Below are 27,140 nucleotides of genomic sequence, written 5' to 3' on the forward strand. Positions count from 1 at the left end.
AGATAAACAATGAAATTAAGGCAGAAATCAAGAAATTCTTTGAAAGTAATGAGAACAAAGATACAACATACCAGAATCTCTGGGACACAGCCAAGGCAGTGTTAAGAGGGATGTTTGTAGCTCTAAACACCCACATCAAAAAGTTAAAAAGATCTCAAATTAACAACATAACATCACTGCTAGAACTAGAGAAACAAGGGCAAACCAACCCCAAACTAGCAGAAGACAATAACCAAAATTAGAGCTGAACTGAAAAAAAATGAGACACGAAAAATCATACAAAAGATCGACAAATCCATGAGTTGTTTCTTTCAAAGCATTAATAAGACAGACCACTAACTAGACTGATAAAAACAAGAGAGAAGATCCAAGTAAACACAATTCCAAATGGCAAAGAGGATGTTACCACTGACCCCACACAAGTACAATAAGCCATTAGATACTATGATGAACACCTCTGTGTATACAAACTAGAAAATCTAGAAGAAATGGACAAATTCCTGGATATATATACACCCTCCCAAGACTGAACTAGGAAGAAACTGAATCCATGAACAGACCAATAATTAGTTCCGAAATTGAATCAGTAATAAAAAGCCTGATAAAGCCCAAGACCAGAGGGATTCACAGCTGAATTCTATCAGATGTGTAAAAAAGAGCTGGTGCAATTCCTACTGAAACTATTCCAAAAAATTGAGTCCCTCCTCCCCAACTCATTCTATGAGGCCACCTTCTTAATGTTCACTTTGCTTCTGAGTTCCATATTCTAGTATCCCAAGAATGCACACAGGTTGACTGTCTAGCAACCCAGGCTCTCAATCTCTCATAAGCAGCCATTCGTAGTTCTTTGCCACAGACACTACTTCTAATGCTCCTTACTACGACTTTGCTTTAACCTATGAAATCCGTTAGTCTGGCCTACATTATTTTCAGCTGGAGAATTGTTTCAAGTAAACTTCCAGTTTTCTTTATTTCGTACCCCTGGGGCTAATAGCACTAATACTTATGCCTTGCTCTTGGTATCTTTCTGAAAGTTTCTGCCTTGAATATTAGTATACTGCTTTGAGTAGCATTTCCTTTTGCTACAACTTTATCTGTAATATTTCAGTTTATATTACTGATCCCCTCGTCTTTTCAGAAAAGCTAACTAGAATGTATAACCTACACCTTAAATTGAATATTTTTCCTTCTAACACACACTGGGCTAACATCATTTGTTATATATTGCTTCCTTTTACTTGTATCTAATCCCTTCCCTAGCCATTTGTTTTCCTAATGTAATCTCCTAAACTCTATTTTGTGGCATCTGCCATAATGAAAATTATCTGTAAGTTCTGGGAATATTAAAATGTCAACTATTCAAGGAAAACTTTTCTACCATTGGTTTTCCATGTTTGATAACCTCACCTAGGTAGGTTACCAGATTTAGCAAATAAAAATACAATCCAGGATGTCCAGTTAAATTTGAATTTTAGATAAACAATTTTTTAGAATATTTCATGCAGTCCACTTCAGTTTAGCCTCTGAAATCCGAAAACCATGTCAGGGCTTAAGTAAGTGACAAATCCAGGGCCAAATTAAACACTGCTGGGCAGGAGGATGGTGGTGACTTTGGCAGTCAGGCCACATGAATTCAGTGTTAAGCTCTTCTCAGTTCTCCCTTTTGGCCTTAATATCATTTTGATACAAGATCAAAAAGGGAAAATTATTGTGGATTATCTACCTAGCACTGCCTACCGAAGTCTGGCATTAGAAAGTAGAGCTCCTGTTCTTTGACCTTATGGAACTTGGCTACCATTACTTTCTTGACAGAGAAACATAATGATAAACACAGGGGAAAAAACCTAAACATAGATATTGGATCTTCACCTGCTTTAAGGTGATTCCTCATTATTACCCCCTCAGTTCATCCTCCAATAGCAGCCATCCTTGTTGTGGGTTCCAAGGTCAACTCTAGCATCCTACACATTAAGGCTAAGCCACCAGCATTTGGCTAAGAGTCTAGGCTCAATTCTCGCCCCTTGGTTGAGCCAGCATGATCACATAGCCCAGCCATGCTGTTGGCTGAGGGCCCTGTGCTCATGGATGGCTGCCACCACCTCCGGAACTCTGTGTATTTCGATAGGTCCCTTAAGCACTTTCTCAAGGACCACATGAAAAGAGATGCCCACCTGGGAACTGAGCTGTCCTAAGCTGCAGTCATCACTCAAGTAAGATGCAGCATGATATGAGATGTCCAGTCTCTGTCAGGCTATATCCATAAAAGACCAAATGGAGGAAATGCAAAAACCAGCTTTTTGTTTGAGATGGAGTCTCAGTCTCACTGTCGCCAGGCTGGAGTGCAGTGGTGTGATCTCTGCTCACTGCAACCCCTGCCTCCTGGGTTCAAGCAATTCTCCTGCCTCAGCCTCCTGAGTAGCTGGGACTATAGGCATGTGCCACCATGCCTGGCTAATTTTTTGTATTTTCAGTAGAGATGGGTTTTCACCATGTTAGCCAGGAGAGTCCTGATCTCCTGACCTCCTGGTCCACCCGCCTCAGCCTTCCAAAGTGCTGGAATTACAGGTGTGAGACAGCGCGCCCAGCCGCAAAAATCAGCTTTATTGAAAACCAAAATTTCAATCTCTAAGTTCATTGTGCGCTCTAAAATCTAGTCCTTTTCTACTCTTCAAGGTTCCCAAAATGCATTATTTAGTTATGAGGAGGTCCACCAAGTAAATAACACCCTGAGATGTGAGATTGAGAAATCAAAGAGTAAAGCAGCAGCAGTATGTGAGCTTCCAGTGAGCCCATTAACCACAGGTGGTCACTTTTCCCCCAGAAGTATGTGCCACGTATCAGCTTACCCCAAGATTCTGTCTTGGGAACAGACACACTCCTATCTTTGTTTCGCTCTGGTCTGGGTTAGAGTGACCTAGAGAATGATGTTTGGGAGATTAAATCAGTCAAGGAGAAAAACGTGTACCTGTATCTGCTGCTTAACATATAAAAAATAATCCTATCTCCACAGGGAGAAATAAGTAGTGGAACAAGAAAATAGTTACACCAGGTGTGGTGGCTCACACCTATAATCCCAGCACTTTGGGAGGCTGAGGCAGGTGGATCTCTTGAGCCCAGGAGTTTAAGACTAACCAGGGCAACAAAGTGAGATCTCATTTTTACAAAAAGTTTAAAAATTAGCCAGGCATGGTGATGCATGCCTGTAGTCCTGGCTACTCGTGAAACTGAGGTTTGAGCCCAGAGAGACTGTCTTAAAGAAAACAAAAAACAAAAAACAAAAAAAAGACAATTCTGAGGCTTACAACTGCTTTAGAAAACAGAAGTAAGAGAGATGTATTCTTCCTCTAATATCCATCAGACTAATTTATTGGTTTATTGTAAGGAATAATAAAATGACGAAAGGTGCTGAAATATAGTAAACACTACATTTTGTTATTACTACTATGTTATTTTATCATCATTTTATTATTATTGACTGGGTGGAGAGATGTTAAGTCTGGGTAGAAGGGTAGAGAAGTGATCTGTAGTATTTAGTAAACTCATATTCAGTATCTAAGCTCTCTTCTCCACTCTAAGTGTAAGAGCCTGCAAAAGAATACGAAGTTTATAGCAGAATAGTAATATTCACCTTGGCAAGTAACATATGGATTATAACATTGGCTGTTTTCTCTTGGGAGCTATTCATTGTGTTGCCAGGAACATCAGGGCCCCTAAAATGTCAATAGACAGAGGCTGTACTCTAAGCTTTCCTATTGGAAGACAAGTTCCTGCAGGAATGCTCCTGAGGAGCAGTTTCACTATCCAACAGTTTGACTTGAGTCTGAGAAAGTGAAAATAGAAAACTCTGGAGCAGGACTGCAAACACAGGTATCTTGGAAAAGAACCAGGGGCCAGGGCACATGGCAGCAAGAAATCAAGAATGGTTGGGAGGTTAATTGTGTTGTGTAGAATTTGGTTGTGCAAAACAAGACTTGTAAGGAAAGAAAAGTAGTTTGTAGTGGCTAAGTGCTAACCTGCCTTGAGAACTGCCTCAGAACTAAGGAATTTCAACTGGGACCAGATCCCAAAAGAAAAGGCTCCTAAACATCAAAGTGTAGAAGAGAATCTACCCCTGAAAAAATTCTCATGGTCCATTTTCATCTCACTTTAAGTCCATTGCCATCCCACTTTAGAAAAATTCTCATGATCCATTTCCATCCCACTTTTCACACCTTCCATAAATCAGTGCGTCATTAAAACTACTAAGCATTTTCCCCAAATCTGTTGCTATCAAACTGCTTTAATACAGTCCATTTCAGGACTTCAGGTAGGTATTTTAAATATATCTATACCAAATGTAAACAAAACCTGTCGTAAATAACTTATTGCTTAAAACATTAAAGCTAATGTAACATATCATGGCTTGATAAAGATACTAACTGGCCATTTGACTTTAGCCTTGGTTTTCCTGGGACTCAAATTCTGCCTTTATAAATTAAGTGACCAGAATCAGGGATCTCTAAAGTCCATGCCAGTGCCTAAACTCTGAGTTTAACACATACACATGACTTTCCCTATTCTCCACATGCTCCTTCACAAAGCTTCAAGGCTCTGAGATGCAGAGGACCCTGGACAGGACCCCCGAGACATCATCCTTCTAGTTCTCATCACTGAAACCAGGACGGTAACAAGCACGTGTTTCCCTAGGTGTTCCCACGGACACCTGCAAGCTCCTCTCCACCATCTGCCTCTCTCAACTCATTCCAATTCAACCTAACCTCTGAGCCCCTTGTTCCATGGCCTTATGACAGTGAGCCTGAATCATTCAGTTGCATGCCACATCCTACTGAGAGAGAGGTTCTGAAAAGGATACAGATGGGCACCTCATACACATCTGTGATGGAGTCAGTTTAAAGCCAACATTCTGAGGCTTGCAAATATTTAAGCCAGAACATGTTCCTAGAACTAAAACCATAGGGATAACAAACTAGAATAAATAACCCAAGAATAACAAGAGATACCTTTTCAGGACTTAAGTCAGACTGTAGGATACATCCCCAAAGTGCTATCCCAGTTCTACCCATCCTAAATCATTGTTCATGTTCAGTCTGTATTCTCTTTCTCATTTGGAACTTTCCCCCACACTAATATTTAACATATATTTATTCTTGTGTGGAGAATTAGTCAAATATTTTTCTATATTCTTTCTTTAAAATTTTATGATTCCTAGAATTGTTTTGTGATTGGTTCAGTAAAAAGTATCTGTTCTCAAGAGTCCTAAAATTTAGCTCATTATCATCAGCAAATGATTTTTAAATAGCCAAACACCATGTATGTTAGTTGCAGACAAGGAAGGAGAAGGACATGTTCACAAGAAACATGCCATTAGAGTTTCTATAGCCGTCTATCCCCCAGATTTCCTTATTATGAAGTGAAACAAACCAATGAAAAGTGCACAAAACATGAAAGTATCATTTCACAAATAATTACGAAGCCAACACCCAGCGTGACAAGCAACTTTTAAAAATAGCTTCCAATGGTCCCTAACTCCTGGTATTCACCCCCCTTGAGTAATCCTCTCATCTTGAGTGTGAGCTAGACCTACTGACTTGCTTCTAATGAATAGAATGTCACAAAAGTGATGGGATATCATTCTGGAATTAGATTATAAAAACTGTAGCTTCCGTCTTGTATTATTCTCTCTAGCTCTTGTTGCATGCTTTCTGACAGGGCCCCACCTGGGGTGGCATCTGGTCAACAGCCACCAAGGAAATAAATCTTCTCGATAATTACTAAACAAACTTGGAAGTGGATCCTGTCCCAGTTGAACCTGGAGATAACTGCAACCCCCGGCAACACCTTGATTTCAGCCTTGTAAGAAACCCCAGGCAAAACCTTGTTTGCAGCCTGTGAAAGACCCTGAAGCAGGAGACTCAACCTGTGCCTGGCTCACCAAAACTGTAAGATGAAAACTTTGTGTCATTTTAAGCCATTAAGTTTTGGAATAACTTGTTATATAGCAAGAGACAATTAATGCACCAGCGAACCCTAAGCAAGTCAAGAAATTGGACCAGGCAGCACCCCAGAAGCCCCATCTTTGTTCCTTAAACCTCTATATCCCTTCCAGAGACAACCACCATCTCCGCTTATAAAATAATCACTTCTTTTATCGTTTTCTTGATACCTACTTATGCATGCATTCCCAAATAATTTGGTTTGGTTTTGGAATGTTCTTTGAAATATTACTGTTACCACTTTTAAGTTTTGTTTCTTTTGGTCAACATGTTTTCCAGATAAATTCAAGTTGTTGTATGTACCTGAGATTTATTCATTTTCACTGCTCTATAATTTTCTTCTGTGTGAATATGACATAACCTTTTACCCATTCTACCCTTGGATATTTGGATTGTTTTCAGCTGAGGGCTATTACAACAATGATGTTATCAAGATTGATGTGCATGTGTTAAGTGTCCTAATGCACATGTTCATGCATCTAGTTATTTGTGGAATGGCCAGGTTATAGAATGTGCTTATCTTCTGGATATTGTAAAATACTATAGGCTGTTTTCTGTAGTAGTAGTATTCATATCATAGTGAATATAGAGGGTGCAGGAGAGGAAGAGGAGAATGGGAGGAGCTATTTGTATTTTCTGGTAATGAAACTCAGTTTGGTTAAAAAAAAAGAAACCTGTTTCTGTTTTGTTTCGTGGATTGGCATTTTTTAAAAACTACCTATTGTTATTAGGCCTCTAAATTACAGCAGTACCTCCTATAACTGGACTGCCTCCATAAGTTGAGGGGTTCAAATCTATTGAAGTTTACTGGACTTATTAATTACAGTCTGTTGCAATTTAAATACTTTAGGCCCAAGGCACAAAAGTACATAATCTCTAATTTTTCTAATCCTACCTAAATGTTATACAAGCATCTTGTTTTAGGATTTGTCTAAAATCAAGGAAGATCGATTTCTCTGGCGTTGTTCAAATTTTAATTTCCTATTAATTGTGATGAAATACAAAGTTTAGGACACTATGAAAGATACCTACCAAATATTTTGAGTTATCCTTTTATTCTTCAAACATGCCCAAAATAGCAATTTCCTTTCCGTTCATTGCCTACAGTTAAGAGTAGTCTAAGCAATCCAGACCTCTGAATCAATGCTGCAAGAAACATCAATGTGCAGGAAACACGGTCTGCTGTTGCATGGTTGCCCTTACTCTGTTTTATAACCTTTTCCATAGCAGAAACTATAGCTACTCATAGCCTCTTCCGGTGTTGGTTTAATTCCATCAGACCTCTTGCAGGTGAATCCCAGTAAAGTTCAGACAAAAAGGGCCTTCAGTTTTAATTAGGATAAATATGGTAAAGGCTAAATCACTTTGACAAAAAGACCCAATAGTAGCTTGCTCATATAAATATAAGGAGTCTAAGTTGGCAGGGTAGCTCTCCCCAGATGGCCATCCCAGGATACAGGTTTCTTCCTTCTTATTGCCTCACCATGCCATAGAGTGTGTCTATTTCTGCATGCTTCAAAATGAATCAAAGGCATGTCCATGCTCCAGCTCTCAGGGAAAGAAAAAATAAAAAGTCAAAGGCAGAAACTTCCTTTTAACCAAGTGAAATTGAAGTTGGAAAGTATGTAATTGTAAAAGCTCTACAGTTTACTTGAAGGAGTACACTACCTAATATTTAAGAAAGAAATTATATCAATTCTTCAATGTCTTCCAGAAAATAGAACAGGAATAACACTTTCCAATGCATTTCTGCACTAACCTGAAACGAAAAGTAAACAATAAAAGCCATCCAAATCAGAAATTGAGAAGCAGAATTTTGTTTGCAGATGACATGATCCCATACATCAAAAACCCTAAAAACGCCACCAAAACAAAAACAACAACAACAAAAAACTTTAAAAAATGAATTCAGCAAAGTTACAGGATACAAAATCAACATACCAAAATCAGTGATGTTTCTATATACTAATAAATTATCTCATAAGGAAATCAAGAAAATAATCCCATTTATAATAGTGTCAATGTTTTTTTAAATACTTAGGAATAAACTTAACCAAGGGGATGAAGTAGTATCCACTGAAAATTCTAAAATGCTGATAAAAAAGCACAGGAGACACAAATAAGTGCAAAGACATGCTATGTTCATAAATTGGAAGAATTATTGCTAAAATGTCCATACAACCAAACAATTTACAAATTCAATGCAATTCCTATTAAAATTCCAAAGACATTTTTCACCTAAATAAAAAAAAAAAAATTCCTGAAGTCCATATGGAACCACAAAAATTTCCTGACTAGCCAAAAAATCTTGAGCAAAAACAACAAAGCTAGAGGCATTATATTTTTCTAATTTCAAAATATATTATGAAGTTACAGTAATCAAGAGAGTATGGTTCTGGCATCAAAACAGATACATGAACCAAATGGAACAGAATAGAAAGCCCAGAAATAAACCTATTCACCTATAGTCATCTGATCTTCCACAAGGGTGTCAAAATACACAACGGGGAAAGAATAGTCTTTTCAATGACTGCAGTGGGAAGATGGGATATCTACATGCAGAAGAATGAAATTGAACTTTTATTATATACCATAAAAAACATTAATTCAAAATGGCTTAAAGACTTAAATGTAAGAGCTGAAACCATAAAGCTTCTAAAAAGAAAGCTGGCCAGGCACAGTGGCTCATTCCTGTAATCCCAGCACTTTGGGAGGCCGAGGTGGGCAAATCACGAGGTAAGGAGTTCGAGGTCAGCCTGGCCAAAATGGTGAAACCCTGTCTTTCCTAAAACTACAAAAATTAGCTGGGTGTGGTGGCACACACACCTGTAGTCCCAGCTTCTCGGGAGGCTGAGGCAGAAGAACCGCTTGAACCCGGGAGGTAAAGGTTACAGTGAACTGAGATCATGCCACTGCACTCCAGCCTGGGCAACAGAGCAAGACTCTGTTTAAAAAAAAAGAGCTTCTTGATATTATCCTGCCTTCACAATGATTTCTTGGATATGATGCCAAAGACACAGGCAACTAAAGCAAAGATAGATAAGTGGGGTCATGTCAAACTAAAAAGTTTCTACAAAGCAAAGAAAACAATAGGTAAAATAAACATGTAACCTATAAAATGGGAGGAAATATTTGCAAACCACATATCTGATAAAGAGTTAATATCCAAAATACATAATGCCTACAACTCAATAGCAAAAAATAAAAATAAAAAAATAAATAACCCTGATTAAAAAATGGGCAAAGTACCAAATAGACATTTTACCAAAGACATAAAAATGGCCAAGAGGTAGATGAGCAGGTACTCAGCATTGCCATTCCTCAGAGAAACCCAAACAAAACCACAATGAGGCAGCACCCCACTGAGTGATATGATAGCATGGCTATTATTTAAAAAAAAAAAAAAAAAGACGAGAAATATTGGTAATGATATGAAGAAAGGGAAAGCTTGCACAGTTGGTGAGAATGAAAATTGGTACAGCCACTAAGATAAATTGTATGAAAATTTCTTAAAACATCAAAATAGAACTACCAAATGACCTAGCAATCCTGTTTCTGGGTATAAATCAAAAAAAAAAAAAAAATGAAATCGGGATTTCAGGAAGATATCTGCACTCCCATGTTCATTGTACTGTTCTCAAAATAGCTTATACATGGAAGCATGAATATAAATGTTCATCAGTGGATGAATAAAGAAAACGTGGTACCTACATACAAGGGACTACTCTGCCTTAAAATCCTACCATTTGTGACCTATGCAGCATAGATGAACTTGAAGGTCATTATGTTAAGTAAAATAAGGCAGGCACAGAAGGCCAAGTACTACAAGAGAATGGGTCAGGGGTTGTCAGGGATTAAGGGTCAGGAGAGGGTTTCAGAACAAAGGGGCAAGATGAGGGAGATTTTTCAAATAATGAACAACTCTATCTTGATTGTGAGCTTGGTTACATGACTATGTATTTGTCAAAACTCACAACTCTAAAAAGATTGTAAATTTAGAAATAAAAACAATATGAGTCAACAATAGTTTTAACTACTGGCATGGCCATATGGACATGCACCAGCTGAATGAGGCATTGCCCACAATAAAATCTTTTAAATGATCAAACTATGTTTCTAAGACTTATTTGGTAAAGCATTTTTTTTTCTGGAGACAGAATTTCACTCTTGTTGCCCAGTCTGGAGTGCAATGGCGCAATCTCAGCTCACTGCAACCTCTGCCTCCCGGGTTCAAGCAATTCTCATGCCTCAGCCCCCCGAGTAGCTGGGATTACAGGTGCCCACCACCATGCCTGGCTAATTTTGTATTTTTAGTAGAGATGGGTTTTCTCCATGTTGACCAGGATGGTCTCGAACTCTCAACCTCAGGTGATCCACCCACCTCGGCCTTCCGAAGTGCTGGGATTACAGGCGTGAGAGCACTTAGCTTCTTAACTGGCTTATTCTCTTTGAGGCTTTAACAATTTTAAGAGAAATTTTAGAAATGAATTGAGCTCCTCGCTAGAGACATACAAAGCACTACCTCAACAGAAACCTCCTGGGGTGATAACCCCTTAGGTTGAACCAACAGTGTTGATGGAAATCCTAGGTTAAATTTTTGGGAAGACACACAGAGGCTGCATTGACTGTAAAAGTAACATCTCTTGTCCCTAGACATTGAAAGAGATGCATGGCTTTTCCCTTCGCAGAGAGCAAATATGAGGTAGAGGATTGGGATGCTGGGGAAAATGGAACCTCATCTATCTGTTAATCTTAATTTCCTGCCTTTCACACTTACCCTTTGGAGACCAGAACCTCTGGGCAAGTTTACACTCTCAGTGGGCTGACCTTATGACTTTCAATGCGAAGGTGAATTTTGCAAAAGCAGAGGGTTAAATCTGAAATAGCGCTGTGCGTAATGCAGTGGTTTATATAGAGCCTTGAAGTTCCTTAACGACGAAGGCTGCATCTAGGAAAATCTGTCACATAATATGCAAGGTTTATCTTGTCCCTTCCCCACCTCACCCCTCTGGCTTTTTTTCCTATGCACAGAACCTTTCTCCTCCAAGCCCTCCCTGATAGTCCTCCACTTTGGAAACAATTCTTGTATGTATCAGTGTTCGCTTAAATCAATGTATTACCTACCCCAAAGGCACGCTTGTTTTAAAGCAATTACAAAAGTCAGATATCTGATGCCTGTGAAGCATCTAAGCTGGTGAGAGAAGTTTAAGAAATTGGGGAATGCTCGCATGGGTGTGGGCATCGTAAACAACTCCACACGGACATTTTTACTTAAAAATGAGGACAGCCCCATTAAGTACTCCTATGCAACCAGCAGAAAGTTTCAAACACCAGAGAATTTCCCAGCCATGCAATGGCTGTTTGGGAAGCAATTTGCCAGATGTCTATGAGAGTTAACGCACTCTAGGTCCCTATGCAATCAGGCCCCTAGTTAACAGCTTCACAGCCATTAAAAATTCAGAATTAGTTGTCTAGTGCAATATCCGTTATCCAGAAATGGTCCCTACGTGACATTAGAAAGGAGAACAACAAGCATCCTGGCACATGTGATAATGTACTCAAAGTCTTATCTTCAGTTTTAAGACTTCCAAGTAGAGGAAATAGTTCCCCATCATCAAGTTGCCTTTTTTTTTTTTTTTTTTACTGCAATTACTGGTCAGAATTTTTTTCATTAGAAACATGTCAGAAATCACTGAGCAAATAAGTAAACGCTAAGAATGCTGTGGTTCTTTAGAACTTTTAAAAAAGCAAATTAGGCTTCTGGAACATCTCTGAGCCTGCTCTGCACCCTCTCCTTCCAAGAAGCAAAATAAATAAAAGCAAAATATTCACTGTCTGGAAAAGAGATTACTAGTGAGACATATGACAAGGATCCGTGTTGGGAGGGACTGAATATTTTAATTATGTATACAAATGACTTGGTAGTGAGAGCAAGATTTGCAGATTACATTAAACAGTGAGGGAGGTATGGCACAGTAAATAATAAGGTGCCCAAATGCCAAGCAGCAGCTGAGGATTTACATTACTGTGTGCTATATGTGAACTTAGAAGATGGAAAATGCAGATAAGTGTAAACAAATGTCAAATAATATGCCCAGTGGCCAAGAAATATAGAAAGTGAATTCGAGATCAGGGGAACCGTGCTGCAGCATAATGATGATCCGGAGAGGAAGCAAACACAGGCTTGTCACACCTAAGATGAGCTTCTAGGAAACCCAGAATTATTTGAGAAGATTAGGATGGAAGAGAAAACCCACTGCAACTTGTACACAAACACCCACTTGATACCTTCCAAACACAAGGGCACTGGCTTCTTGGTGTAACTCATCTGTGATCTGTGGGTATCCTGCTGTTATTAAAGAAATAGTGAGGCGTAAAGCTGGCTTTAGTTAGTGCTAGCTCTGCCACTGGCCAGCTGGTCAACCCTCACCAAGTCTCTTTATATCCCTGAGCCTCAATGATGTTCCTCATACCCATTTAAGGACCTCTTAGCCAATCTTTATGACAAATCGTTACAGGTTAGCTTTCTCAGGGCTGAAACCCCTCTTTGTTGAGGTGGTCCAAGCACCTGCCAGGGCCTGGGCATTTTGAAGACTTGGCACACATTTCAACTTAGAAACCTTTGCTACATGAATGCTTGAATCCTTTGTAACACATGAACTTTCATGATTTAGTTCATTCCTTGTTGAAATTTGGTTTTTAAGAGTCTTTTCATTTTCAAATAAAAATCTAGAAGTAAACGAAAAACCTGATGAATTCAAGAGGAAAAAAATGGATCTTAACTGCCTGGATTTTTTTTGTTTTTTTTGTTTTTTTGCCAAAATATCTCAAGTTCAGAATCATTTAAAAGCCACTTGTTTGAAATTCCTGTGTGGAGGGCAAAGTGCATTGGTGTTACAGTTTCCAAAGTATTTTCATATTTATTATTTTAATCTTCACAACAATCCTTTAAGAATGATGATTATGAACATACCACCCATTTTATAGAAGAGAAAAAAATCACCAAGACTCAAAAATTAAATGACTTACATGAGGTCAAGTGGTCACGTTCTTTAATTATGCAAATATTTCAGATGAAATTGATAAAAATGAAGAATCTCTAACACAGTTTAGCTAAATAGATTTTATTCTTTATATGATACAAATTAATTCCTTAGAGAAGTTGCTATGGACCAATGAACCAGTCACATACCCTCCATGTGGATCCTGGCTTCCTCACACTTAATAGTTGGATGACTTTTCGCAAGTTACTTAAGTTTTCTAATGTTTAGTTGTCAGTTCTGTAAAATAGCAATCATAATTTCTACTTCATAGCATTATTGTAAATATAAAATGAAATCACACATTTAAAGTAATTGGCAAGTACTAAGTACTCGAACTCAGCTATTAACTATTAAGAACAAGATCTTATAAATGGGCTACAAAAAGCCTGAATTATACATTTTAACACACGTAAAATGGGCTCAAAAAGCAGTATTTGAAGAATCATAAAAAGACAGTATTGACAGGACAAAGCAGGATGTAACTCAACATTCAATATTAATTTGTTTATAAACATAAAAATGTTTGATAAAATGATTGGAAAGATGCTTCAAAGTATTTGCAGCATTCACTTTTTTGTGATGAAATTATTAATATATTAATACTATTTCACCGGCCTTACCAGAAATGACCCTTTTGGTGAATCATCTTGTTTACTTAACCAATGGAAATTCTGTACATCAGGGAATGAGCTGATCTAGCATTGCGAAACAACGTGTGCGCTTAATTAGTGAATTCTGCAAAGAATTGGGCACTACAAGAACACAGTCCTGCTCAAGTGGGTTCTTCATTAGCTTGTAGCCTATTAGTACTTCTGTCATGTTCGGATATACAAAAACAAGAAATCAGAACTTGTGATCTAAAACATAGCTTTAAGAGCACCTCAAAGGACTCCCACAATGTATGCTTGAAAGAATACAAGCGCAGAGCAGTTACGTGACAGGCCAAAGTCAAGCATCTGGCTATAAGCACAGGCTGTTCAAGAGTCCAAGTCTTGCCATTTGCAGACCCGTGATTTCCCCTCAACATTCTGAGGTCTAAGTGGAAGTATGACGATGTATCCAGCCAAAATTGCCTTAACCATATGTTAATGAGAGAAAGAATATAGGTTTCAGCATAAGTATCAAAAACAAGGTAGTGAAATTCAGAATAATTTTTCAACACATCATCAAGATTGCTTTTCCTTGCTGTTCAAATGGAAACAAAATACAGTACAAAAAAAAAATCAAAAAGCAAAATCTCTTATAATGCAGTTTCTACCCAGGTAATAGTTTTGTTCTTATCTTTGAAGGTCACAAATATCCATAGTGCTATTCAGTCACCAGGAAAAGTAATGCAAAGAGGACAAATATCGTTTCATGTAACAATTACATTTTACTGAAAGGCAAAGTAATGTGACTTGCATAATCTGAGATTTTTTTAATTACAAAAGGAAAAGACCCCGAATCCCCTTTTCATGAACTCTTCAAATAATAAAAGATAGGCTCACAAGCCAAAGAAGGCAGAATAATTAAGATTCATGACTATAAAGAGCTAAGAAGGAAGCTAGGCTTTCACAGTGAGAACTAATAACGTAATCACGAAAAAATAGGAACAGTGCCCTGGGAGAGAGAGAAGGGGACTGAGACCTAAGAGTAAGGTTATCTTCCTGTGGATTTCAAGTGCAGAGCCCACACACCACTACAGATTGCCATGCTGCTGAGAGGAAACGTGCACTTTGCATTTAAGGAGTAACCCCAGTTCTGAAATTTGAGCAGCAGTTAAGAATAACTTCTAGGAAGGTCACTTCGGCATCTTGCTTGTCTTCCCAAAAAGAACCTGCCTTTACCATTTCTAAATTATCTATCCAAGGCTGCTCTTTAGTCTCAGAGATCTGTGCATTGAGAGTTGCATCAATTACATTCAAAGTGAGCTAGTCTTTCTTTCCTACCTTGATAGCAAGCCACATTCGTGCAGTTGATGTGGTCACCCAGTAATTCACCTCTTCAAAGCACATGAAAATTCTTAAGGAATAAAAGGCATAACTTGGAAGATGACAAGGAATAGTAACTGCAAGGTATTCAAGTTGTATGACTTGGCAGCATAAATAAAAATTGAGAGACATAGGCCTAAGAACGCATTTTACACAAAAAAAAATCTGTAATTGCCTTTTGTGCAAGATTGTTAAAGGCAAAAAAAAAAAAAAAAAAAAAAAAAAAAAAAGACCATTTACAAAGCAATTAGGTGTTATCCTGGGGAAAATGTAACATTAAAAAGAAGATTACAGTCAATCGTTCAAAGCCTTTTCTTGTGCCCTGTAGGGTCCTATGCTTTCAATGTGCAATTGAGGAGGTGACCTGCTAGAGATATCTGATGAGGTTCTACAAGCCAAGCTGCTGATGGCAGAGGATAGCTTCATTACAGTGTGATAACAGCCTAATTCTGCTGCTTATTAGAGACCCGAAGTGCCCCCAAATATAATTGGATATTTTTCCCCATCTGAATTCCAACATCACTGCTAGTCATTGACAAGTGACAAATAGAGGACGTACTCAGCATTGCACAGAAATTCCAAGGACACGACACTAAATTGAGGAAAGCGGATTCTAAATATGAACAGTCAGGGAAGGTAAAGAGAGATGAACAGCAAAGACTTTTTCCCTTACATTAACCTTGCAATCACCTCTTGTTTTCCTTAGTGCACTCTTACTCAGCTGAAGCCTCTCATTCTATAGTTTTCTCACATTTGAGCCACTAAATAAAAATCAGGGGCTAATGATTCGGAATACTTACTAACGTGGTTCACCTGGGACTTTTCCACTGGGAACTCCAGTCGTGAATTCTGCCTCCCAAAAAGGACATTGTGCTTGGTGTATCTTATTCCCAGGAGTATGTGTTGGAATTTTACATTGAACTATTTATTTTAGATTATGATGGGAAAGATCAGTGTGTAAAGGGGACTCTAATAGATTTGTCAATACAGGCTATGCTACAATTAATAACGAAGAGCTTTTTAGAACAGTGATGAAGATCAAATATCAGACTGCCTGGATTGGAATACCACCTAGCTTTGCCAGTTAGGTCACCTTCAGCAACTTCCCGGCTTCTTTTTTGAGGTGGAGTCTCGCTCTGTCATCTCAATCTCGGCTTACTGCAACCTCTGCCTCCTGGGCTGAAGCAATTCCCCTGCCCCAGCCTTCCGAGTAGCTGGGATTACAGGTGCCCACCACCATGCCCAGATAATTTTTGTATTTTTAGTAGAGACGGGGTTTCACCATGTTGGCCAGGCTGGTCTCGAACTCCTGACCCCAGGTGATCCACCACCCCACCCCGGCCTCCCAAAGTACTGGGATTACAGGCATGTGCCCCTGTGCCCAGCCCTTCCTGGCTTCTTAAAACTCCAGTGTTTTCATCTCTAAAGTGGGCATAATAACAGTACATGTTAGCAATGATTCAGTGAGAATCTCTTAACAGCTTAGCGCTGTACAAAACACATTGTCACCAAATGTTAGCTTATGTTAGGAAAGTGTTAAAGAGAAAATGAGCAGAGAACTAAGGTCTATTTTTCTTAACGGATATCCTTTAAAAAATGACAAAATTGTGATACATTTAAACTTCTCGAGTAGAGATTCTCAAACCCTAGCATTCATGAGAATCACCTGGAGAGTTTGTTGAATTTTTTTTTTTTTTTTACCCACCCCCACATCCTGGGAGTATCTGATTCAATAGGTATGGGGTAGAGGGCTGAGAATTTGCATTTCTAACAAGGTAATGTGGATGCTGCTGGCCAGAGAACTACATACTGAGAGCTGCTGCTATAGCAAAAGGAAAGCGAGCTGATTAATTGGGCACTCAAAACGTGTCAACCACTCTGTGTACCTACGGCATTTACTTCAGTGAAAAGCACTGATCTTTCTATCCAGATATAAAAGCCACATTTCTAAGCCAGTCATGAATATTGCCATTCAGTTCTAAAAGGTTGACAAGTACTAAGACATTCTCCTGGGCAAAAAAAAAAAATATATTTGCACTTACATACATATGATTGGAATCAATTCTGGTCACACTAAATAAACAGATTTTTGTATCTATTAATGTGCTTTGGTGGGTGAATAATGTACTCTGCCCTACCCTCCAAGATTTATATGCCAAAGGATTTGTCATACCAAAATAAAAACGGAACACAGGGGAATGAAGTGATGGGTCAGGAAATTAAGTTCATAATAAAAGTTTCATTTTTCAAGATTCCTTATTCTGGCCTTAATACAAATTTCAGTATTAGTAACTATCATTAATTATAAGCAAATTTTTAATAAGAATTATGTAAGATATTCTAATTACTTTTTTCTATCACTATCAGCACTTTAAAAATACAATATGCATAATAAAATAACACCACAAAATAAACTGAAAATTTAAATCTATGTTTAAAATTCTCCATGAGCACTTCGGGGAGTGGAATTTTTTTAATAACTAGTTTAAAATGGAAATAAGAAAAAGGACTATTTTAAACCCTTGAAACTTCACATTCAAGGTAAATAATAAGGACATTTCTATCTACTTCTCCCTTTTACTTAAAATAGTCAGGGCATAATCTTTAAAGCCAGTCAAATCAATAAATGCTACACAAAAGCCTGGTATGGGAACCGAGCAACCTCATCAATGCCAGCTTCATAGTACAATAACATTCTATTTCATTGAATGTTAAAGTATAAAGTACAAATTAAATATGGCAATATAAGGAGTGTGTAATTCCACTTTTGTCTTGTTAGAATGCATTTTTTGACTATAGTCAATTTGACCTTCATAGCAATGACCAAATGAAGCAAATTTTAAAATAAATGGATAATGGAAAATAAGCCTTTACTTGGTGAATTTTAATGTATCCTGCTTACAAATCACTAGTAAATAACTTGTAGAGCAAAGCTTCTTACAAAATGTTTTAGTCTTATTATCATTCAAATAATAAACTGCATATTCCTACTAATTATTGGTACCCAAGCCTATTGGATTTCTCCATTTTTCTTTCATCTTTATCTTGGATCTTGATCTTCCTGAATCTTTTAGCCAAGAACATGTTCAAAGAACTCTAAACTCAAAGAAAATTCAATGTGTGATTTAAGACGAAAGCCTTTCATTTGCATTTTGTTTCACTGTAAACAAATTCCTTTGACTATTTGAGATTTTCTTCTAACAGAAATAAATGAAATTTGGAGAAAAGTATTTTGATGGTAGTTTGAGCATTCTCCTTTAACCAAAGCAAAAACCAGAGTTCATTTTGCTTTTGAAAACAGACAATAGATAATTCTTCTACAGTGTAAAGCAAAAGCGAATTTTCATGAAATTCTATTTGTTAGTCAAATTATCCTATTCAGCCCTTTGGACATAGATATTTTCTAGAAGTTAAAATTGTTGAGACATAAGGAATAGAATGTGATTAATGAAGATTTGCTGAAGAAGGAATTCCACACACATCCAATGACTGTTCAACAATGGTGGAGGTCACACTCCCTACAGAAATAGCTCTTTACCATGCTGTGTAATACCAGATGCCACATATCAGCTAACTTTGGGAAGACGCACTAATTCCAAGCCCCTTTTGCCAAAGTAACGATCATTAATTGAGCTCCTATCTGCTAGCCATTGTACTGGAGACACCACAAGAAGGAAAAAAAAGACACATTGCTCATCACATCTTCCCTTTCTGACACACACACTCTCTTCTCTCTCAACCTCCCACACAGAGGGTTTGCAATCCCCCGGAAAAAAAAAGCTACATACACTGTTCTTTTCCTTTGGTTTCCATCTTCTGCTCCTGTACTGGAATTCTGCTCATGTGTTCTAGCCACACTGGAATTCTTTAGGTCTTTAAAGGCATCACGCTACTTCCTATCCCAAAGCCTGAGCATACTCTTCCCTTTCACTTGGGAATTGCTGTCTGCCTTTACCATGGTACACACTGTTCATACTTCAGGTGTCAGATTAAACACTGCTTTCTCAGCATAAGCCATCCCTAATCCCCTATCAGATGTCCTCAGTACTTGCCTTGTAGCATGCATCGCAGTAGATAACCATGTATTTGTGGACATTTCTGATGCACATCTATCTTCTCTACTTGTCAACAGCAACATCAAATGGGCTTGATTTCTTATCACGTGCCATGCTAAGTGTTTGGAATACAATAAAGATGGAGTTTCTATTCCATGCAACTATATGCTAATGTTAGAGAGATGAAATCATCTAATAAATACTGTAATAAATATTAATGAGACAAATAGGCAACATTTTGTCATTGTAATGTTAAAGGCCTGCTTTAAGTAATGGAAAGCTGATGCATCAGGAATGAGATGGTGCCAACAAAAAATATGTGCCAGGCACAGGAAGAGCCGCTTCTGGTGAAAAGGGTCAGAGGAGGATAAAAGAGCTAGAACTTAGCAAGCAATGGTGAAAGAACTATGGAAGAGGGAAGAGAAGGCAAAGTAGGCAATAGACCCTATAGATCTCCCAGTCGAGGAAAGAATTTAATTCTAAACCAATGGAAAGAGGGAGATTTTGGTACAACCTAGTGAGTAGTAACATAAGAACAAGTAGTTCTGCTTAAAGAAAGAATGGTAAGGTACAAAGAGCATCAGAAGTGATATTTGAGCCATGTCTTAAAGGAAACTTCCCAAAAGAAAAAGGAAAGTTTGTTAAGTCTATGCACTTGGTCTTTGCAACAGATTTCACAGAAAACTGTATTGAGGAACAAATGTCCTTTGAAACAAACAAACTTCTTAGTGCCCCAGTAAAATAATATCAAAGGCTGCTATGAGCAAGAATAAATACTAGGTTGGTGCAAAAGCAACTGTGCCAATCTATACAAAGTGTCAGCCCAAGCCAAAAGTTTGTTCACTTGTCTAGGTCAAGGAATGGCCAGCAAAATGTTTAGGATATTGCTGGGCTACATACACAGTTGCAGAAAGTCAGACCATGAATGAAATCGCAAGCTTGGGAATTCTTGGGGCAGGAAAAGGAGATGAACTATGCAAGACACCGGATGCCTGCTTCTAGAGTCCTCTACTCAAGGAATATCAGAAAGTTTATGCTTTCCGTTCACTGCAGAAAAGTGAGGCGTTCCAATAATCATCAGGCAAAACCTATGATTGTTCTCAGGTTATGTGACTATATTTTAAAAACCACCCAACTAATGGAACACAAACAAAAGCTACTATTTTCTGAGCCACTCTACACTGTACCATAGTAATCTGTTTTGGGTAGGTCATTACTTGCAGGTAAGATCAATATTAGCACACTCTGTCCAAAAGCAAATCAGGCCAGTAAACTGTAAATTCTGTGAGAGCAGGGACCATGTGGATTTGCTCATTAACTTGGCATAATGTTTAGCCTATAGTAGAAGCTCACTAAACATTTGTTGAATACACACATGATAAAAATAACACTATCACAAAGAAGCATAAATGATATGTAGCATGGTAGTTGAGGAGGAGAAATATTACTTCCCACCAGGGTGCTCATGAAAACTAGCCACAGTAAAAGAAATTTGAGCTAGATATTGTAGGATCATAATTATAATAGAAATGACTATGAAGATGAGGATGAAAATAACAGTTAACTATATAGAGCTAACCATCTACTAGGCACTATCCTAAGTATTTTCATACATTAATTCATTAATTTCTAATAAGCCTGTGAAGTAAAGCCTATTGTTCTAATTTTTGAGATAAAAAAACTAAAACAGATTTAGATGTGCTTTTGATTAACAGAAAAGTGCAAGGAGAGCACAATAAAAACAAGAGGTCAATAAACTCAGTAAATTCTAAATTAAAATGCAAATTACCCCACCCTTCATTGGCCACAGATACCCTCACAACAGCCACAGAGACAGGGTAAATAAATGATGCCCTCCCAAAGAACATTAGTAGAATCTATTTATTGAAAGTGCTGAATTCAAATGGCTTTTTTCCCATCCCAGCCTTCAAACATGGGGTTTTTGGAGACACCTTGACAGCTCCTATAGTTCACTTAAATGGATGATTTCTTTCTAAATCAAACAGAACCCAATTTCAATGCAGTTCTTAGCTCTTCTATTGGATGGGATGGAGGGGATGAGCAATGAGTTAAAGCGTGAAAGGAGAAAGGAAAGAATGATATTCATATGACAAAGAAATAGAGCAGAAAAACCACTCTAAGTCCAGTGGTTTCTCTGCTCTAAGTTCTAAACACAGCTTTCTCTTTGTATTAGTCTGTTTTCATACTGCTATAAAGAACTGCCCGAGACTGGGTAGTTTATGAAAGGAAGAGGTTTAACTGACTCACAGTTCAGCATGGCTGCGGAGGCCTCAGGAAACTTACAATCATGGCGGAAGGTGAAGAGGAAGCAAGGCACCTTCTTCACAAGGCAGCAGGCAGAAGAACTGCTGAGCAGAGAGGGAAAAGCCCCTTATGAAACCATCAGATCGCGTGAGAACTCACTCACTATCACGAGAGCAGCACGAGGGAACCACATCCATGATTCAATTACCTCCACCTGGTCTCTCCCTTGGCATGGGGATAATAGGGACTTGGGGTTTACAATTCAAAGTGAGACTTGGTGGGGACGCAAAGCCTTTTGCGTGAGGCAAAAGCCTCACTCTTTTACTAATTACCTTCCCCTAGAAAAGTTGCTTAAATTCTCTGGGCCTCACTTTCTTCATCTGCATGAAAGTATTGGGTTGGATCATCTTTAATATCCCACTTGTCTACTTCTATGTAGATTTCCTAGTGAACTGAGAATTAAGAAAGTACATCCCTGTCCATTCAGGAACAGAAATCAAAGCTTCCATATCTGCTGGAGAAAACAGAAGTTGCTACAGTGAGAATAGCATCAATTATTAGTTACACGTGCTCCATTACTTTGTCACGCCTTGACACTGAGCCAGGTGCAGTGAGAGATTTGACAAGCTGCTCTTACCTTTCTCACAGTTGTTAGGACTTTCATTTAATTTCAGTAAATTAAGAAGCTAGTTAAGAATTCACTGTGGGGAAGGCTATTTTTAAAACTTAAAAATAATTATCACAGAGGTCACCGATGCTGAGACAAGCATCCATTCATAACTGGCCTTCCCATGTAAGTGCATGAGGTCGGTGCTTTATGATATACAAACAGCTGAGCAGTCTGGGACACACTTTGATGATGCTCAAATTATTAAACCTTGTTAACCTCTCAGGGACAGTCAGGGGACAACTATAAATAATTATTCTGACAGGTTTCAGGATTTATTTCTAAGTTATTATTTAGTATCCAAGAAATAAAAATGGTAGTCTGGATTCAAGATATCTGAGTTCTGATACTGGCCCTGCCATTGATTTCTTGTGTAATTTTGTGCAAGTCATCTAACCTCAGGAAGCCTGTTTCCTCATCTGCATAATAAAGGAGTTGAACTGAACATCATTCAAACAAACATGGTGCTCTACTAGGCACCTGGGAAACAACAGTGAATACTAGTGTAGTGTATTAGTGTATAAGTTCGGGAGTGAAATGCATGCAAATAACTGTGCTGGAGCCCAAAGAACTAGATGGAGATACTGGTCCTTGCCTTGAAATGCTAGAATACGATGCCACACCTGCTTCACCTATTTGTTCATCATCCGAAGCCCTCCTTCCCACCAAAGACACAGAAAAAGCAAAAAAACATTGCCCAGAAAATGCTTGACATACTCCTTCCTTGACCATACACTTGGATTCATTGAGAAGCTGTCTTATGACTCATTCATTCAACAATTAGGTGCTAAAGATGAGCAGAGCAATGCCAGGAAGATCCAAATGTAAAAAATTGTCTGTCTTCAGGAACTCACAGGCTATTGAGAGACCGAAACAAACAGCATGGTGAGCACAATGACAGAGGATTACAGAATGCAATGGAAACACACAGGAATTGCACTTCCCCTAGAGGAGGGAAGCAAGGTATGAAGGAATACCTGAGGAGAAGAAATTCTAACATACTGTTGTTTATCTTCTTATCAAAGATCTTATTAAAGCTAAAGTAATCCTATCTTGTTTATTACCTATTCATCTGTTTATATGTTTATTTTCTTCCTTCCCTATAACTGTTTCCTGTTGCTGCTATAACAAATTACTGCAAGTTTAGCAGCTTAAACAACACAATTGTTTTATCTTACAGTTTTGGAGGTCAAAAATACAAAATGGATTCAATAGGCTAAAACCAAGGCATCAGAAGACCATTCCTTCTGAGAAGGGGGAGAATCTGTGTCCTTATCTTTTCCGGCTTCTAGAGGTCATCCACATTCATGACCCCTCCCCTCCATCCTCAAAAGAGGCGTCACACATCTTTCTGTACCTTTTTCTGTAGTCATATCAGTGTCTGACTAATTCTGTTCTTCTGCCTCCCTATTCCACTTTTAAGTTTTGTGACTATAATTGGGCCCTACCTGGATAATCCAGGCTAATTTACCTAGTTTAAGGTAAGCTAATTAGCAACCTTAATTTCACCTGCAATCACACTGCCCTCCTTGCTGTGTCAACTAACATAGTCACAGGTTCTGGGGATTAATGAATGGATGTCTTTGAGGGAACCACTATTCTTCCTACCACATTCCTCTTCTAGAAAAATTCATTGCAAACAGAAACTTTACCTTTACCCACTATTGAATCTCCAACAGGTGGAGCAGCACCTAGCACACAGAAGATTCTCTATAGTTATTTGTTGATTGAATGGCTAATTGACAATGGTGATACAACACCAAAAATAATCATTAATTTTTAAAATATTCTTTATTGATTAAAAATGTTAACAATCATTCGCTCCTTTAGCAACTCACACTTTTTGCCAGTAGAGGGTCCTGCATCCATGTTGATGGCTGCTGACTGATCAGAGAGGTGACTGGTAAAGGTTGGGATGGCTGTGGCAATTTCTTAAGACAACAATGAAGTTTACTGCATTGATTGACTCTTCCTTGCAATATTATTCTGCAGCATGCAATGCTGTTTCATAGCATTTACCCACATTAGATTTCTTTCAAATTTCAAACAATCCTCTCGAACCCTGCCACACCTTTATCAACTAAGGTTATGCAATATTCTAAATACTATGTTGTCATTTCGACAGTGTTCACAGCATCTTTGCCAGGGGGAGATTCCATCTCAACAAACCACTTTCTTTGCTCATTCATAAGAAGCAACTCCTTACCCGTTAAAAGTTTTATCATGAGATTTCAGCAATTTAATCACATCTTCAGGCTTCACTTTTAATTCTGGTTTTTTTCCTGTTTTCACCATATCTGCGGTTACTTATTTTTTATTTCAATAGCTTTAGGGATGCAACTGGTTTTTTTGTTACAAAGAATGAATTGTATCACTGAACTCTGGGATTTTAGTGTACCCATCACCTAGATAGAGTACATTGCACACAATAGGTAGTCTTTTTATGCTGCACCTCTCTCCCACCATCCCCACTTCTGAGTCTCCAAAATTCGCTATACCACTCTGTATGCCTCTGCATACCCATAGCTTAGCTCCTACTTATAAGTGAGAACCTGTGGTGTTTGGTTATCTGCTCCTGAGTTACTTCACTTAGCATAATGGCCTCCAGTTCCATTCAACTTGCTGCAAAATACATTATTTCATTCATTTTTGTGTCCAAGTAGTATTCCATGTGTATATATACCACATTTTCTTTATCCACTCATTGGTTAATGGGCCCTTAGGTCGATTCCATATCTTTGCAATTGTGAATGGTACTGCAATAAACATATGTGTGCAGCTGTATTTTTTATATAATGACTTTTTTCCCGTTGGGTAGATACCCAGTAGTGGAATTGCTGGATTGGTTAGTAGATCTACGTTTAGTTCTTTGAGAAATCTCCATACTGCTTTCCATAGAGGCTGTGCTAATTTAAATTCCCACCAGCAGTATATAGCATTCCCTTTTACTACATTTGTGCCAATGTCTATTGTTTTCTGACTTTCTGATAATGGCCATCTGGCTAGGGTAAGGTAACATCTCATTGTGGTTTTAATCTGCATTTCCCTGATTATTAGTGATACTGAACATTTTTTCATGTTTATTGGCCATTTGTATATCTTCCTTTGAGAAATGTATGTTCACGTCCTTTCCCACTTTTAATTGGGATTATTTGTTGTTTTCATGCTGATTTGTTTGAGCTACTTGTAGATTTTCGATATTAGTCTTTTGTCAGATGCATAGTTTGCGAATATTTCCTCCCATTCTGTAGGTTGTCTGTTTACTCTGTTGATGGTTTCTTTTGCTGTGCAGAAACTTTTTAGTTTAATTAGATTCCATTTATTTACTTTTGTTTTTGTTGCATTTGTTTTGGGGGCCTCTTAGTCATAAATTCTTTGCGTAGGCCAATGTCCAGAAGAGGTTCTTTTAGGGTTTTCTTCTAGAATTGTTATGGTTTCTGGTCTTAGATTTAAGTCTTTAACCTATCTCGAGTTAATTTTTCTATATGGTGAGAGATAGGGATCCAGTTTCATTCTTCTGAATGTGGCTGTCCAATTTCCCAGTATCATTTATTAAATAGGGAGTCTTTTCCCCAGGATATGTTTTTGTCTGCTTTGTGGAAGATTAGTTGGTTGTCAGTATTTGGATTTACTTCTGGGTTTTCTGTTCCATTGGTCTGTGTGTCTACTTTTATACCAGCACCATGCTGTTTTGGTTACTATAAGCTAACATATCCCAGGAGACTTAAATATTATAGCAATATGGGAATAGAGGAGTAAGAGTTTCCTTTTAAGAGCAGGTGTGGGTGTGGGATGCTGCATTTGCTTTCTACGGATGCCATAACAAAACATTATAAACTTGGTAGCTTTGAACAATAAAAATTAATTACTTTTAACTTCAGAAGATCAGAAATCTAACCCCAAGGCATTAGCAAGGTCAATTCCTTCTGAGGCTCTGAAGGAAAAATCATCCTAGGCCTCTGTCCTAGCTTCTGGTGCTTGCCAGCAATCTTTGACATTCCTTTGCTTGTAGACACACCACTCCAATCCCTACCTCAATCTTTCCATCACCTTCTTCTGTGTCTCTCTGTGTCCTCCCTTCTTGTTACAAGGACACCAGTGGTTTTACCAGATCACCCTAAATCCAGGATGAGTTCAACTCAAGATCCTTAACTGATTTCATCTGCAACAACACTAAGTCCAGGTAACATCACATTCTGAACTTCCACATGCACATGAATTTTGGGAGGAACCTATTCAACCCACTCCAAATGCTCTTGTTCTATGACTTACAAACACAGTGCTTCTCAAGGCTCCAAATGGCCTCAAGATGGGTGTCTCTGGGTCTACAATGGTCAGAAAATACTTTCTACTGTAAAGTTAACAGAGACTCTGCAGAAATTTCTCCCCTTTTCTCCTGCATCACAGTTTTTTAAGTACTTCTTGGAAAGAAAATCGGCTGCGCTAATACAGCTCTTCAAATAATTTATCTTTATCAATAAAACCTCAGGAAAATTAAACCACAAAGATATATTTCCAAAATGCACTATCAATTTGAATGAAGTTCACAAAGGCTCCAAAGCAAGAATGAAGCCTGGGGTGTGTGCCCTCTCCCTTCAGGAGGCTTTTCAACTCTTGGTAAAAGGATTCCAGATACAAATGGACTGCTGGCCTAGATTTGGATGTAGAAGAATGTAAATAGCTGTTGGCTTATTATAGTAGAAATCTCAAACGCTTATTGTTGCTTTCAGTCAGGTGGATATTTTTTATGTGGCTCAGTTTTCTATAGTTGGTGATGGGAGAAATACCTTTTGTTTCGCCTAGCACAGTAAGTCGAGCTGCAGTCTCTCATCAGAATAGGGAGTGAAAAGATGGAACCCCAGGTGGCACAGACCTGAAGGTCCTTTCCTAATACAGAACTTAGGGCTTTACTGTTACAAAATATCAGAAAAGGCTAAGTGCTCACTTAAAAAAAAACAGTAAGGTCAAATCTACAGTGCTTTCCTAGGTAACATTCCCCAGTGCACCATTATTCCCTGTGTTCCTTGTAGCAAGGTGGACAGCTTCACTTATAAAGCATTTCAAGAGAATGAAATAGTAAATTATATTAAGAGTCCCAGAATTACAATTAGAAATTTGATAGGACTCTGTAGACTTTCTTCCCATAT

The 27,140-nt window shown here is 38.2% G+C and overlaps 1 protein-coding gene and 1 long non-coding RNA gene across 3 annotated transcripts in view; one reads left to right on the forward strand and one right to left on the reverse strand.

Annotated features, from left to right (window-relative positions):
- LOC126953007 (uncharacterized) overlaps positions 1-21,416 on the reverse strand; it is a 233,489-nt gene extending 212,073 nt beyond the window's left edge. Inside the window, exon 1 of the long non-coding RNA XR_007725103.1 lies at positions 21,330-21,416. This is a non-coding gene — a long non-coding RNA (uncharacterized LOC126953007). The remainder of the gene's footprint in view (positions 1-21,329) is intronic.
- Positions 1-27,140, forward strand: part of ACOT13 (acyl-CoA thioesterase 13) — an 812,642-nt gene that overhangs the window by 61,761 nt on the left and 723,741 nt on the right. The gene's annotated exons all lie outside the window — the stretch shown is intronic.

Source organism: Macaca thibetana, chromosome 4 (genome assembly GCF_024542745.1).
Source record: "Macaca thibetana thibetana isolate TM-01 chromosome 4, ASM2454274v1, whole genome shotgun sequence".
Classification (NCBI taxonomy): Eukaryota; Metazoa; Chordata; class Mammalia; order Primates; family Cercopithecidae; genus Macaca; species Macaca thibetana.